The sequence below is a fragment of the Equus caballus genome, chromosome 17, assembly GCF_041296265.1.
Source record: "Equus caballus isolate H_3958 breed thoroughbred chromosome 17, TB-T2T, whole genome shotgun sequence".
NCBI classification, from domain to species: domain Eukaryota; kingdom Metazoa; phylum Chordata; class Mammalia; order Perissodactyla; family Equidae; genus Equus; species Equus caballus.
Window position 1 is genome coordinate 25,991,850 of NC_091700.1, and position 14,878 is coordinate 26,006,727.

The 14,878-nt window shown below is 40.5% G+C and overlaps 1 protein-coding gene across 12 annotated transcripts in view; it reads left to right on the plus strand.

Moving 5' to 3' along the window:
• Positions 1-14,878, plus strand: part of MTUS2 (microtubule associated scaffold protein 2) — a 559,486-nt gene that overhangs the window by 162,585 nt on the left and 382,023 nt on the right. The window lies entirely within an intron of this gene.

The following is a 14,878-nucleotide window of genomic DNA, read 5'->3' on the forward strand; positions in this document are numbered from 1 at the left end:
TTTTCTTGTTTTGTTTCTTCGGTAATTTCCTCCTCTCATTTTCTTTGTTCTTTCTTTTCCCCCCTGCATTTCTATTAGAATTTAGAAATTCTATCCTAATTATTCTGTCTTTGTTAGTTTCTCCTCTTTTGGGGTTCTGACTTCTGAGAGATTTTTAGATTTTATCTTTAAAGACTTCTATTAGTTTTTGCATTTTAATTGTCATTTTTAATTTCTGTAAGCTCTTATTTATTCTCTGACCGTCCCTTTCTATATTATCCTATTCTTACTTTATGGACACTTGTCTATCTCTGAGGAAATTAACTAGAATTTTAAAATGTTTTCTTCTGTCCTTCATCTGGTGAGTGGATAAACAAACTGTGGTATAGCCATACAGTGGAATACTAGTCAGCAATGAAAAAGAGTGAACTATTGATATATGGAATAATATGGATGAATCTAGAATTAATATGCATTCTATATTAATATTAATAATATTAATGTAATAAATATGAGAAGTTAATTATATTAATAAAATATAATAATATAATGTTATTATCTTGAGTCACCCATATTAAAAGTGAAAGAAGCCAGATTTAAAAGGGGACATGCTGCATGATTGTATTTATATAACATTTTGGAAAAGGCAAAACTATAGTGATGGAGAATAGATCAGTATTTGCTAGTGCTTAGTGGAGGGGAAGGGCGATTACAAAGGGATGACATGAGAGAAGCTTTTGGGGTGATGCGGCTGTTCTGTATCTGGATTGTGTTGGTGGTTACTCTCTGCATTTGTCAAAGCTTATAGAACTGTACACCAAAAAGAGTGAATTTTATTTTATGTAAATGAAAACAAATTGAAAAGATTTTTCTCCTGTTTTTTTTTTTTGGAGGAAGATTGTCGCTAAGCTAACATCTGTGTCAGTCTTCCTCTATTTTGTATGTGGGATGCTGCCACAGAATGGCTTGATGAATAGTTCATAGGGCTGTGCCCCAGATCCAAACCCACACACCCTGGGCCGCTGAAGCAGAGCACACAAACTTAACCGCTATGCCACTGGGCTGGCCCCGTATTTTTTTTTAATGCCTTATCTTTTTATTATTTGAAGACTTTCTTACATATTTGGTCATTCTTAGCTGTTTGTTCACATCTGGGGAGTGAGATTGGAAACTGGAGCCATGTGTTGTGTTTATTGCTTTGCTCTAGTTGAGGTGTTAAGATTATGGGGGATGAAAAGCTATAAAATGTTTACACACACACACACACGGAATTCTAAGCAAAGAATTAATAAATCACTGCTTATCATTTTCCCCTTTTGTAAATCAATTGTCTTTTTTTAATTTAGTGCTTCCTGGGTTTTCCCTCTTTTTCTCTTCTCTCTTCTCCTCTGGCCTCCTGGCTTTTGGCAGGGAGTGGAGAATTTGCATTAACTTCCCAGTATCACTTTATTCCTTTCACATTAACCAGAGGACCTGCCATGCAGGGTACCACTTTCCTGGCCTCCTTCCTGATGGGTTCTCAGGCTGTGGCGCTGGGCCTCTTCGGGCCACCATGCTCTGACTTCCTTCCCTTTGGCTGGGCAGGCCACCACCGCTGCTCTCAGGACCCCGGCCCCTCCCTCTGCACGGCCGGGAAGCTCCGCCCCACTGCCGGGGAGAGGTTTTCTTCTGATTTACTCTCCGCCTCATGACTCCTGCTGACACCGTGGAGTGCTCTCGTGGAGAGTTGTGTCAAGTGGATTTCTTGTTTTCTCCTCCTCTTCAGAGCTGTCCTCACGCTTTAGTTAGGAAGAGGCCCTAACAGTAAACCTGGAACAAATTTCTCTGGTCAGAAGGAGGGTAGTCAGTGTGCTTGTCGCAGAAATCAGATGGAGCACTGTCTGGGGGGCTCCTACAGCCTTGGAGAGCTGCCCGGGTCAGGGCAGCAGCCCCTGGGGACATGGGCCCAGGAGCCTTCCTGAAGCTGTCAGGACCACCCGTTAGGGAGGGCAAATTAGCACCATTGCTCCTATTTCCATGCCTAAAACATATGCACACATATCATACATGTGAGGATGTGATTGTGAATCACTAAATGAAATTGACTAATTAGCTTTTTGGCTGTTTGGTTTAAAAGATAAGCACGAGACTTATGATATTTCTTTAAGAGTCTTTGATTAAAATGACTGTTTGAGTGTCTGTTACTTGAGAGTGAATTTCTAAACTGCGATTTTAAATGTTTAAAACATGCCCGTTAAAATTCATAGTTATTCAGGTTTGTGCTTTCTGGGAGTGTTTGATTTTCGTTGCTTTGGGAAGTTGCCTGTTTTGATCATCAGGATGCAGGAAGCCTGTGCCCTATTCTAGAAATGCTCGCAAGCCAGTTTTCCACCCCGGGATTATAGATTGGATGCTGTTCAACTATAAGTCAACATGTTTTTAAAAAGCATTCTTGAATTTTGTTGGGGATATAAGTATTTTTTACTATTTTTCCTCAAGTTTTGGTAAAATGTTGGAGGGTTCCTATAAGCAGTTGATTAAAGCAATATTACTCATTTATCTCGAATATAGAAAAACCAGTTGTTCTCTCCAACATATATCATTTACTTTTCTTGCATGTTTCTAGTTTGAATTGGTTCCTAAGTAATGTATTTTTTCCTTTTCTATTTATCTTCATTTCTTTATCACTTCCTTAGAGATAAAGACATTCCAAGCATGGTGATCCAAAATGCTTTGTTGATTACATAGTGTAACTAATGAAAATACAGAGACTCTTAACCAAAGGCCCTCAGACATGAAAGCAGATACCTTTCCGTTTAGCTGGAGGTTTTTGCAATCAATGTGCAGTTTATTTATTTGCTTTCTGAGTGTTACAAACTTTTTTCCTTGGGCTGCATCTTGGTGTTAAATATTTAGCTTCATCCTTCTGGGTATTCTGATTCGTTTGACAGAGAAAAGGTTATATGCTTCTGATGAAAGATAAAAGAAATTCACCTTCCAGGAAAAAAAACAATTTGAAAGAGCCCTGTTAATAATGACCTCGTGTAGGCTTTTGAGATGGAGGTGGTTCTCACTTTATCCGTGATGGTGTTAGATTTCTTTGTACCTTTTAGACAGCAGACAATCCTTAAGGTTTATACAGCCTGCAGTCCTGCAGATACTGCCACCTCATGGATGCTGGAGTCCAGTCCCAGGCTCTAACACGCACAGAAGGGAGTCAAGGAGGTTCAGCTTGAGCTTTGAAATAAACCCACTTGGAGAAGCTAGGTTGAGCAGGGCCTAGCAGAGGAGTTCGAGAAAGTGTCTGTGCTGCCCTCTCAGCTTGCCCCAAGCCAGCCCTCCCACCCCCATCCCCCAGGATAAGCCTCCCTCCCCACCTGCTCAAGTAGTTGTAAGGATTCTCCTGCGCTGCTTGGCCCACCATCCACATTGCGGAAGCAGACTGGGCCAGAGGACTCTTGTTGGAAAGAAAGGAGGAGAGTGGGTTTGTTAGGAATATTCAAATAAGGCATTTGTGGTAGAAATGAGGGAGGGAATACATTAATGAAGTATTACAGTATCATAGTAATACTTGGAGAAGTGAATAAATAAGAGGAGCTGCTCCAAATCTAAAAGAGTGGGTCCTCCATTGCCTTCAAGGTCCAGGCAGGTCATGTAGGCTGTGAAGCAACCAGGTGAGTAATAGGCCAGTCACTGGAGAAGGAGAAGGCGTGTGCCTTGCAAACATACATTGGAATTCAATTTTTAAAAAACTGCTGCCTGCTCCTCCAAAAAGACTGTAACAAAAGGCTTGTCTGATTCAGCCCGTTGATGCGAGTTGAAACGTCTGTATGTCAATACATTTCCTTTTCCGTAAGTCAAAAAGCGTTTGCTTTTATCTAGATTTGAAGTCCCTGTCTCTCTTTTTAGTCTCCTATTAATAAACACAAACACATAATAATGTTACTGAAAGAGTCTGGATCTTATCTAGTATTTTGCAGATAGGTTATTAGTGTTCGACATACTAGCTTTTCTCACCTGTCTTATGAAGTAATGGCAGAGAATTTATCACCAACTCTTGATTGTCATATCTAGTTGTTCTTGCTGCTTTTTGAAACTGTCAGTCTTTTAAACTAGATGACAACATTTTCTTCCTTTGCCAGAACAGATAATTCCTAGTTTTTGTGGTAAGCAGATAGGGATTGCAAAAATAAATGATAGCCACAGATAATCCTTGTGCCTCATTTTAGCTATTATTTTGTCCTCTTTCCTCGTGAAATCTTTTTTTGTAGCAAGCAGTGTTTGACAGATAGGAATTTCATAGTGGCATCTTTTCCTTAGCACTTCACCACTGGGGAGTAGCAGGTAAAGAGCTTGTAAGGAAGTGGGCAGCTGGGGGAGAAAGGGGGCATGGGACCCCAGCATCGCCTACAAATCCAAGACCCAGGTGTTGAATGATGTGGCACTTCTGGTAGACGTGAGTGTTGGGTGGCCAGCTGGAGTCTTTGTAAAGCTATGCGCGTGCGCGTGCACGCACGTGCACACACACACACACACACACACACACATTCATAAGTTGAAGAAGGGGCAAAGATGTCATTGTCTCCAGCTCCTCAAGTGGGATTTCTGCCTCCTTGTTGTCATTATGTGGTGCTTAGTATTTCTGTTTAACAGCGTGTTTTATTACACCTCGCTTTGCTTTGATTACCCTAGTTATTGGCTGTATGGACGTTAGATCCCTTTTCCCTCAGGAGATTGTGATTTCTCTGAGAATGAGAACCTTTTTAAAATTTATCTTTTATATCCTATTGCTCCTTGTACTGTGTTTTATTTTTTTCCGGTTGATGCTCAATAAATTGGATCCATCTCAGAGCCCTTTTGAGTCCTGTCTCCTCGTCACCTTGTTTCTCTTACTTCCTAATGCAGGAAGCTGTTCCAGGGTGGCTGTGGTCTACCTAGGGGGATGAGTACTAGACTGGGATGTGAGGAGCCCCCTGCTGTGACAAGTCCTGGCTGTGGGACTTTGAGTAACAGAGCCTCTCTAGGCTGCAGTTCCCTCATATAAAACCAGAGGGTTGAACTAATTAATGTCTCAGTTCCTTTTCACCTCTAACACTCAGTGATTCTGTGATTCGTGTATGCTCAGCAAGGCATCACCCAGAGAACTAAATAAATTAGGAAAGATTCAATTCTGCCACCATGTTAGTTAATTCAATACAGATTTATTGAGTGCCTTCAGTGTGTTGGGGACCGTTCTGGCCACTGGGGATCTGTGGTGAGCAGAGTTTCTATGATCCTTATCCTCCTGGAACGTATGTTCTATTGGGAGGGAGCAATGAACAAATAAACACATGGAATAGCTGGGAAAGGCTATGAAAGAAACAACAAGGGGCTGTGGCTGGGGAGAGAGGACCATCAGGGAAGCCTGTCTGAGGAGGGCACATTTAAGAAGAGTCCAGTCATGTGGAGAGCCAGGCATGGAGAACATGCAAAGCAGTGACAGTAGTGATGTGGAGCCTGAGGGCAGGCTGCAAGGGGAGGGTCACGTGGGAGAAGAGAGTGAAGGAGGAGAGAGGTTTCCCAGGGCCACACAGGTCAGAGCAGTGCAGGGTTTGTGGCAGGGAAATGACCTGATCTGATTAACATGTCAAGATATTACTCTGGCTGCCCCGTGAAAGGCGAATGGCTCTTTAGAGAAACAAGAGTGGAAGCCAAGAGATCTGGTGGGAGATTTATAAGTGCCTCACATGGGAGAGGGTGGTGGTGGTGGAAATGGGGAAAAGTGGACAGGCTGGTGACAAACTTTGGAAGTCCATGTGATAGCCTCGCTGATGGATGGGGTGTGAATTAAAGGAAAGGCTAAGGAAACTTTTTAGATTTCCAGCTTTGGTGATGAGGTAGATGGTGGCACCAATAATTCATGTCTGGGAGACTTGGGAAGGCTGGGGACTGATGGTGAGGTGGGTGGGAGGCAAGAGGTCTTTTATCTGTCCCTTGTTCCTGGAACAGGTCCTTAAAGTTCTAATATCTCATTCTCTCTTGAGAAAATCTGAATTCTGGCAATAGCTTGTCTCCCATGTTTGCCATTAAAAATAATAGTTAAAAATAATTTCACGCCAGAGATATGCAGTGTGAAGGAAGAAATACAAATCAGCAAACATCATATGAAATGAACTATCCTCACTAGAGATGAAGCAATAGCAAAATAAAATAACAAGTGTTTTTAACCTATCAACTTTAAAAATTGATGATTCTGTGGAAGCTTAGCATGGTGGCTTAAGAGCATGGACTGTGGGTTCAAATTCCAGGTCTGCCACTTACTTTCAGAAGTTATTTAACTTCTCTCTGCCTTAGTTTCTTCATCTGTAGATTGGGATAGTAATATCTAGCCACAGGATTGTTATATGGATTAAATGCAGTAAAGCCCTAAAAACAGCACCTGGCAATGTTAGTGCTATTCAAGTGTTGAAAATAAATTCCTAGTGTTGGGTGAACTTTATCAATTAAAATCTGTTTTTGAATCTTCACTGTGTGCCAGCCACTGTTACAGGCTTGAGAGCAGGGCAGTGAACAGAGGAGGAGATGCCTGCTCTCCTGGAGCTTATGTAGGATGAGGCGAGGCAGATAATAAACGGGCAAGTAAGCACAAGAGTCAGATAATCTTGAGTGGTGAGAAGAGTGTTCTAAACAGGGTGACCATATGTCCAGTTTACACCTGTGTCATGGCGTTCTATCTGGTTTAGCATTTTTGAACTCTCAAAATTGTTCCAGTTTCATACAAAAACTTGCATATGAATGTGTGTAACAGTTTTATTTATGATTACCAAAGTCTGGCAATAACCCAAATGTCTCTCAACTGGGGAATGGGTAAACAAACTGTGGGACGTAGCAGGGAATATTATTTAGCCATAGAAAGGAACTAACTACTGATAGAGAAATCTCAGATGCACTGTGGTAGGTGAAGGAAGCTCGACACAAAGGCTGCACACTGAATAGCTACATTTAAGGGACGTTCTGGAAAAGGCAAAGTTGTAGGAACAGAAATTAGATCACCATTTGCCAGGGGCCTGGGTGTCAGGGAAGGGTTGACTACGAAAGGACTTAGAATTTTTGGAGCTCACAGAACTGTTCTATATCTTGATTGTGGTGGTGGTTGTCACAAGACTATATACGTCTGCCAAAACTTGCAGAAATATACAATAAAAAGGGTAAATTTTACTATATGTAAATTATACTAATAAAAAATTGGAAAAAAGTCCAAAGCAAGAAAAGAAATGTCCCTATTTGAATGGTAAATGATCTGGTCATTCTAGTTATGAAGAGTTTTGAGAGGGAGAAGATGGAGCAGGAACAGGAAAATAGAGATAGAATGAAGATTGACGCTTTTTTTTCTTGAGTGCAGTAAGTATTTATTCAACAAATCATTGTGGGGCACCCGTTATGTACCAAGCCCTGGTGCATAGCCCAGACACAGGAGATGCACCTGTGAACAAAACAAAAACCCCTCCTGGAGCTCAGAGCTGTGGTTTAAAAAGCTAATGTGCATCCGGGGCTACATAGTGATTCCACCTTTAGGATGCATCTTAAGGAGAGAAGGGATGCAATAAGGATGTGCTTTGAGCAATTTTCTGTGAAGACTTATTTTAAAAGGCAAAAACTGAAAACAACCTAAAGTCTAACAATAGAGGGACTGGTAGGTAAATTATGGTAAAAGTGGCCATTAAAAATGATAAGGTATTTATTACATGTATTTCTGTGGGGAGGCGTCCATGACACACAAAGTGAAAAACTGGAGTTACAGAACTCATTCCCTGAGTGTAAAAAAAATCTGAGATACTACACATCAGACTCTCTTGGGGTGGGACTAGGGGACTTTGGTATATTTTCTCTTTTTTTTTTAAATACAGCGAAGATCTATTTCTTTTAAAATTGGCAATGTAAGTATTTCCATTTTGAAAAGAAAATCATTCAAGACAAAAATAAAACAAAATAAATATTAAGCATAATAGGCAAGGAATGAGTACCGTATGTTTTCTGGTGAAATTCTGTCCTGGAAGGAAGGAAGGATTTGTTTTTCAAAGGGTAAAACAACTGCTTTTTATTGGCAAATGAAAACAAGGCTTCTTTTGCAGAAAAATGAAACATTTTTTTGGAGAGACTTTAAATATCAGTTAATGTAATATTTTGCTTAAATGTCAGGTTGGTCTAACCTCTGAAAAATCAAGTTCTTTCTTTTCCTGGCCCTCTATAAAGGGGGAAACAGCAGCATTTCATTTATTTTTATTCTTTTCTTCTTCTTTTTTTTCCTTCACTTTTTTTTTTATTATTTATTCTTCACTCTCTTTACTCGAGGTAAAATAAAAATAAAATAGCCTCTGCTACCAAAAAAAAAAAAAAAAAGATATCCTTTCTGGACACAGTCCTGTTTCTATATTAGAATAAAGTGTGACGTACTGCTGGTGTTCTGTACCTGGATAAGGAGAGTAAGGCAGGCTTCGGAGAGCTGTTGCCTTTCCCATTATTCGGCACGCTCTCACCGAATTCAGCACCACAGAGAGCTACAGCTTCCCTGAACATATATTACCATCCCCCAGCCGCGAGTTCAACGTTCAACTGTCTTGTGGGGAAACTGAACTTGTAAAGTTCATTTAGTCTGCGGTGCATCAAGTTTTAGATGACCTATAATTGTGCCTGTTGAGAATAAACATAAACAATGTTCTGAAATAGGACCAAGAACCTAGCTATTCCTAGGTAGTTATAATTGCAGGAAACACAGAGGAATGATTACCACAGAACTTTCTAAAGCAGATGACTATGTAGAGTTGTATGTAAATATTTGCAAGTAACTTCATATAAAATTATCCTGTTAAATGTGGTAGAACATTATAGACCCCAAGTACATGCTCAGTAAAAATGTCAACTAAAATTGAAAGTTGGGATGTTGATCTTTTTGCATCATTATTATATTTACTGTTAAATTTTGGGTTCATAACTTACACATTTTTCTGTATTCTAAAGTTCTTCTGAAGGATAATTTCTTGCTTGGTAGGAGTTTCAGTTGGAACTTCTTTGACAAATAAGTTTTATTAAGTCAGATGGAATTGCATTTATGTTCAAAGGCACAGCGCTGGAATATTTATATGAAAATTCACAACTGATAGAGCATTCCACAGCAGGCCTGGCAGCTAAGGAGGGCTGTACAGCAGTAGTTTTCAATTTTTAAAAATCCATGCCCCTTTTGAATAACATAAAATTCCCCCAAACTTCCTCTATTTATTTTTCAATTAAATTAAATATTATGACAAACATAAATCAAACAATGATGATCAGAATGTATTTTTCCATATAATCTCCTCTGGATGTTCTGGTACAGCCCTCCCGGGGTGCCTAAACAGTTACCCAGTTGGGGAGAGTGGCTTTATAATCTCCATTTTAAAAGACTAAAAAAAAAGAATAGGGCCCATGCTGTATTGAAGGTGATGTGAACATTTGCTGTTTTGAGCTCAAGTTAGGAGGAGATCGCTTCATCCCAAGGGCCTACTATGTGCAAAGTGCTGTCCCAGACTCCACGTGGGAAACAGTCATGTCTCAGCTGTTAACCTCCAACCTAGTGAGATATTTTAATAAAGGAAATAAGATACATGTAACTATAATGAAAATAAGATGTGTAACTGTAATAAAAAGACACAACTATAATAAAATACGATATAAAACTATAATTAAAAAAATGTAGTATGACATTGCCGAAAGGAAAGATCTGGGGATTCAAGACATGGAGACACAATATCTAGCTCCTTTTCCACCTTTTTAGGGGGAGAAGGAGGAGGAAATTTAGAAAGTCTTCATGGAGGAGGTGGCCTTTGAGCTCAGAAGGTGGAGCTATTGGGTGGGGAGGGCAGTTTTACTGGACAGCTGCATTTTAAGCAGAAGAGTAAAGAGGATTAATTCTGGAAAGATACGTGGGCCCAGCGCTCATCAGACCTTGAATGTCAAGCTGAGGAGTTTGGCTTTAGCCTGTTGTTTAGTCAAGTTAACCCACGGTCATATTAGTGGATGGCACAGAGCTAGTGGACCCACTGAGTTCCCCTTTATCCAAGAAAGCCTTCCACACTGAAGTGGACAGAATAAACATGGTAACAGGAAATTGAAGCCCAAGATGGATAAAAAGATTGTGTATGAGCATCTGGATGCTATCAGTCTGCTTAGTGATTCATAAATGTGTATGCATTCAACTGAAGAAAGTTCTGGATGAGACGGTCAAACCATTATCAGAGATTGTGAGCTGAGGAGAGCTGAAGACATGCCTGATTATTAAAGATGGGCAAAGACAATTGTGTTTGCTGGCAAGGAGAGGGTGTGGTGCTCCATCTACATGCCAGTGAGCCTGATGCTGAGCCCTCAGTGGGTTTTAGAAAGCACTGGTGATTGGTGAGTTATGGGTCCTGAGAAAAATACACAGTGGTCCTTAGGAGAATGTTAGGTAGTGTGGAGAACAGGCCATGGTAGATAAGCCTCATTTTCTTTTCTTTCTTCACTTTCATTTTCTCTCTTTTCCTTTGGATGAGAGGTGATTCTCTGATTATTTCAGCAATGCATTTGACAAGGTTTCTTCTCTTATGCGGCTCTTGTGGACACGATGTGCACAGTGGCTGCGGGGCCTGGTGGGTGGAGTGCCTCTGTGAGTGCAGCAGCAGTGCTGGTGAGCAGAGGAGGAGCATCACGGAGCTACTTCTCCCTGGCACCAGAGGCTGCTGCCTCGTCTCCTGCCCTGTTCTGCTGCCATTTGCTTCAGTGAAAGGAACGATAAGATGGAAGGTGCACTTACCTCTTTGAAGATGATATGAAAAGGGAATGGATTGCAAATATTTTGGATGAAAAATTAAGGGTGGGCCCCAAAATATTTTAAATAGGATGGAACAGTGGATTTAGACCAGCAAGACAAAGTTCAAGAGGTATATTTTTATGGTCCTACCCAAGGGTGATAAAAGCCAGGTAGAAATTTCTAGGGTTGAGTTGGTGTAGTTTAGGAGTAACTCATGTGGTACTTGGGCATTCTAATTGGCCATATGGAATTAATAAGGTGATTTATATGCTCATGAAGAGGTCACTGTCTTAGATTGTGTGGTTAGATGTACAGCTGGGAGGATGGAAATCTTGCTTCCACATGGCCCTGGATAATGCACCTAGGTCTGAAGTATTATGTGCAGCTCTGAGCACCCTATTAAGAGGGACTTCAGGCTCCCTGGTGTATGTGCTTAGATGGTGGGAGTTTTCAAAAGCTTCTCCAGCAGTTAGGAGAGTCCGAATTCTTGAGCAAGGAGAATAGGTTTGGGGGAGGAAGGGAGCCTAACACCTCTTTACAGATACCTGAAGGGTTGTCCAGGGGATGAAGGCTTGCATTATTCCACTCTAGGGAGGCAGATCTCAGCTCCGAACAAGTTTGGCAGTGGCCCTGTGCAGAGGTGCAATGGGCTGCCTAGAGAGCTGGTGGATTTCCTGACACTAGAATTTTCACCCTAGCAGTAGGGGGAACTACTGGAAGCCTATCAAGCATCAGATAGGCAGGGAGCCTAGAAATTCTTTAAATTTCTTTCGGAGCTAGGACTCAATGGATTTTTTCCAAGATAAGCTACCGTTTACCTCTAAGGCCATTGTCTATAACTTTTTTATTCATGGATGTGAAGCACATGGACGTTACATGCCTCACTCTGGGAAAATGCACCTCGAGTAGGGGGTTAGCACGGTTGGTAGACATGTTTGCATTTTTTGTTTCATCACACGCTCTTGTATTATGAGTCTAAATTTTTATGATCATGTTTATAGTGGGGAAAAAATGTTTATCATGGTAGAGTACCCTGGATTGAAATCCAGATCCAGAAAAAACTCTTCCTCATGTTGACTTTGTGACTGTCTTCTGGCAAAATGATAGAGCTCTGGGAGAAGGTGTGAAGCGTCTTGAAGGGAAGGAAGTGGGAAACTACTTCCTGCACTTGGTTTGCCTTCTGTAGTTGAAGAAGATCTTAAAATTTGCTTTTCCTGTCTCATGTGGACATTTTCTCCTTTTTGGTCTTTGGATTTGCTTTTCTATTCTTGTTCTTATGATGGTGACTTTTCCTTTTACTCTTCCTATGTGATCTATACAGTTCCACCAATAAGTAGGTTTTCTTTTTACAGCTTCCACTTTCTGCATGGATTTTACCTTCCTATCTCTGTCCCTGCTCTCCCACTTCTTAGCTGTGCGATCTTGGGAATGTTACCTTCTCTGTGCTTTCATTTCCTTACCTGGAGAGAAAGAAAAAAAAATAAGGGGATGTTAAGATCTATCTCTGGAGACCATTACAAATATTAAATAGCTTAACTTAAAATTTAAGATTAAGTAGAATTAATTATAATTTAAAAATTAAATTTTGCAAATATGTTTTAGTGCTGAGAATAATACTTGGCCCCTAGGAGGTTCTAGCTTTCCATCCCCTTACAAATGAGTAACACTTATTGTTTACTGACAAAGACAAAGAACATTTATTATGTAATTCTTTAAAAATTAAAATACAACGCTTTCTAGCAAGATACTGATTTTGCACGTGTTTGTCACTCTGGAGCAATCACGTTGTGGATTGTGGTTTATGATGCTCTGGTTTTGCTGTCACTGCTGAGAATTCATTTCTTTCTCCCAGTCTCAGCAGTTCAAACCAAAGAGGGCTCTTGGTTTCATGCTTATAATTCTGCCCACAGAGAATTAGAGATGCTCACTTTCTGTGGATGGCCTGTGTCTGTGGAATTTCTTGCTCTCCCTGACTTTCTGGCATACCTGTTACCTGACCCAGAGAGCACAGTGTTCCTTTAAACTGACATCTTATTGATTTGCCTACATGCTTTTTGTATTTGTGCCCAGAGGACATGTGTATCTTCAAGGAAAACACTTTTAAAATTGAATAAATAAAGAAATGTGGGTTCATTGAGAATCTTCTGTGTGTCAGGGACCCAAGGCCGGGAGCAGAGTGTCAGCACCTTCTTAGGCTTGAGGGCTGTTACTGGGCCAAGGCTGGAGCTGGCAGTGCCCCTGGCTCTCTGAAGGCAGGCCTGGAGGAAGACAGAGAAGGAGAAAGAGAATGTGGGAGACAGAAGGGAGTGGGAGAATGAAGACAGTGAGCGCGGCATGGAAAGAACAGAAGAGCAGTGTGGCAGGGAAATGAAAACGCACACCGTGTAATACACAGGTGTGTGTATTTGGATAGGAGTATACGAACATGGGGAAAGGAAGGGAAGGACCTGGATCAGGATGTTAGGGTGTTTTGGGATGAGGGGAAGAAGGGGCAAATAAAAAGAAGAAGGCTGACAAAAAGCCAGCTTATAGGAAATGACCTCATTTATGTAAAGAATACATGCTTATGTAATAGATGCAAAAGAAACGAAAGGAGAGCCCCATCAACTGAATTTTTAGGGATGCCCAAGACAGATTGTCAAGTGAAAAATTAAGTTAGGAAAGTTGGGGGCTGGGCTGGAGAGGAACATGGAGGTGACTACAAGTTATTGATGATTTCTCAGTCTTAGGTTCTCCCGTGCTCAGTATGTTATTTTGCTTTATCACATATGTACATGTGTATGTATTATGTATACATGAATGTATATATCTGTATGAATATACAAGTATTCTTTTGAATATATGAAATAACATATTAAACGATGAAGAGAAGACAACTGGGTTGCTATGTAACCTACTTCAGTAGAAAACGTGAGAAGAGTTTCCTGTGCAATGTGTGAGTACTCGCATAAGTTTGTGTGAATGAGGAGGAAGCTGTGGAAGGCTGTTAACTTTGATTCCCCATTGGGGGAATTGGGGATAGAGCAGAACCTTGTGACTTTTAAACTCTCCCATCCCCAGTGCCTAATAAAATGCATTCACGTTATTCACATTTATTCATAGTAGTGGATAAAATAATGTTAGCCTTGAATTGAGTTTAGGGATGATCTGTGAGTCTACTTTGATAGAAATTTAAATACTGTATTAGATTTAAAGCTCTATGAGAGTAGAAATAACATTGATCTTCATCATTCATTCAGTCATGCTACAAATACATATTAAGTGCCTAACACATATGCTAGGTATTAAACAAGATTTTCTTCAGTGTCTAGCACATCTGAAGGGTTTTTTTGGAAGTAAAAATATAGGATATTATAAAAGGTCATTATAGAAGGACCTAATCTATTCTAGTGCCTCAGGAAGGCTTCCTGGAGGAAGTGGTATTTATGCTGCAAACTGAAGAATACAAAAGAATAATGTTGGGGGAAGAGTCCACATTCTACGCAGATGGAAGAGTATTAGCAAAGGCCTGATGCAGGGAGGAAGGAACAGAATGAGGCCAGTGTGGCTGCAGCCTGGAGAGTAGGAGGGTGAGTAGTGGGGATGAGGCTATAAAGGTGTCTAGGGGCTGGATCACGCAGGCCCTGAGGCTGGGAGAGAATTTCCTCCAACATTTTATTTTGAAAAATTTCAAACCTATAGAACAGTTGTAGGTATAGTAGAGTGGATCGCCCATGTTTTCAAATTGTAATCATTTGGCACAGTTGCATTTTCTCTCTCTCTTTCATACGCGCGTGTGCACACACACACACACACACACACATTCTTCTTTTTGCCGAACCACTGGAGAGTAAGTTATAGACAACATGTCATGTTAAAAGACATGTCATGTCTAAAAGCACGTGTCTTCCAAGAACCAAGATTATCTCTGATATAATCACAATAGTATTATACATCCAAGAAAGTTAACATTGATAAAATACCTTTACCTAAAATATAATCCATATTTAAATCTCTAATTGTCTCAGTAATGTCCTTTACTAACTTTTTTAAAAATCAAAGATCCAGTCAAGGATCATGCATTGTATGTAGACATCTGTTGGCATTTTGGGGGCAAGTTTAGGCCAGTTATTTTAAATT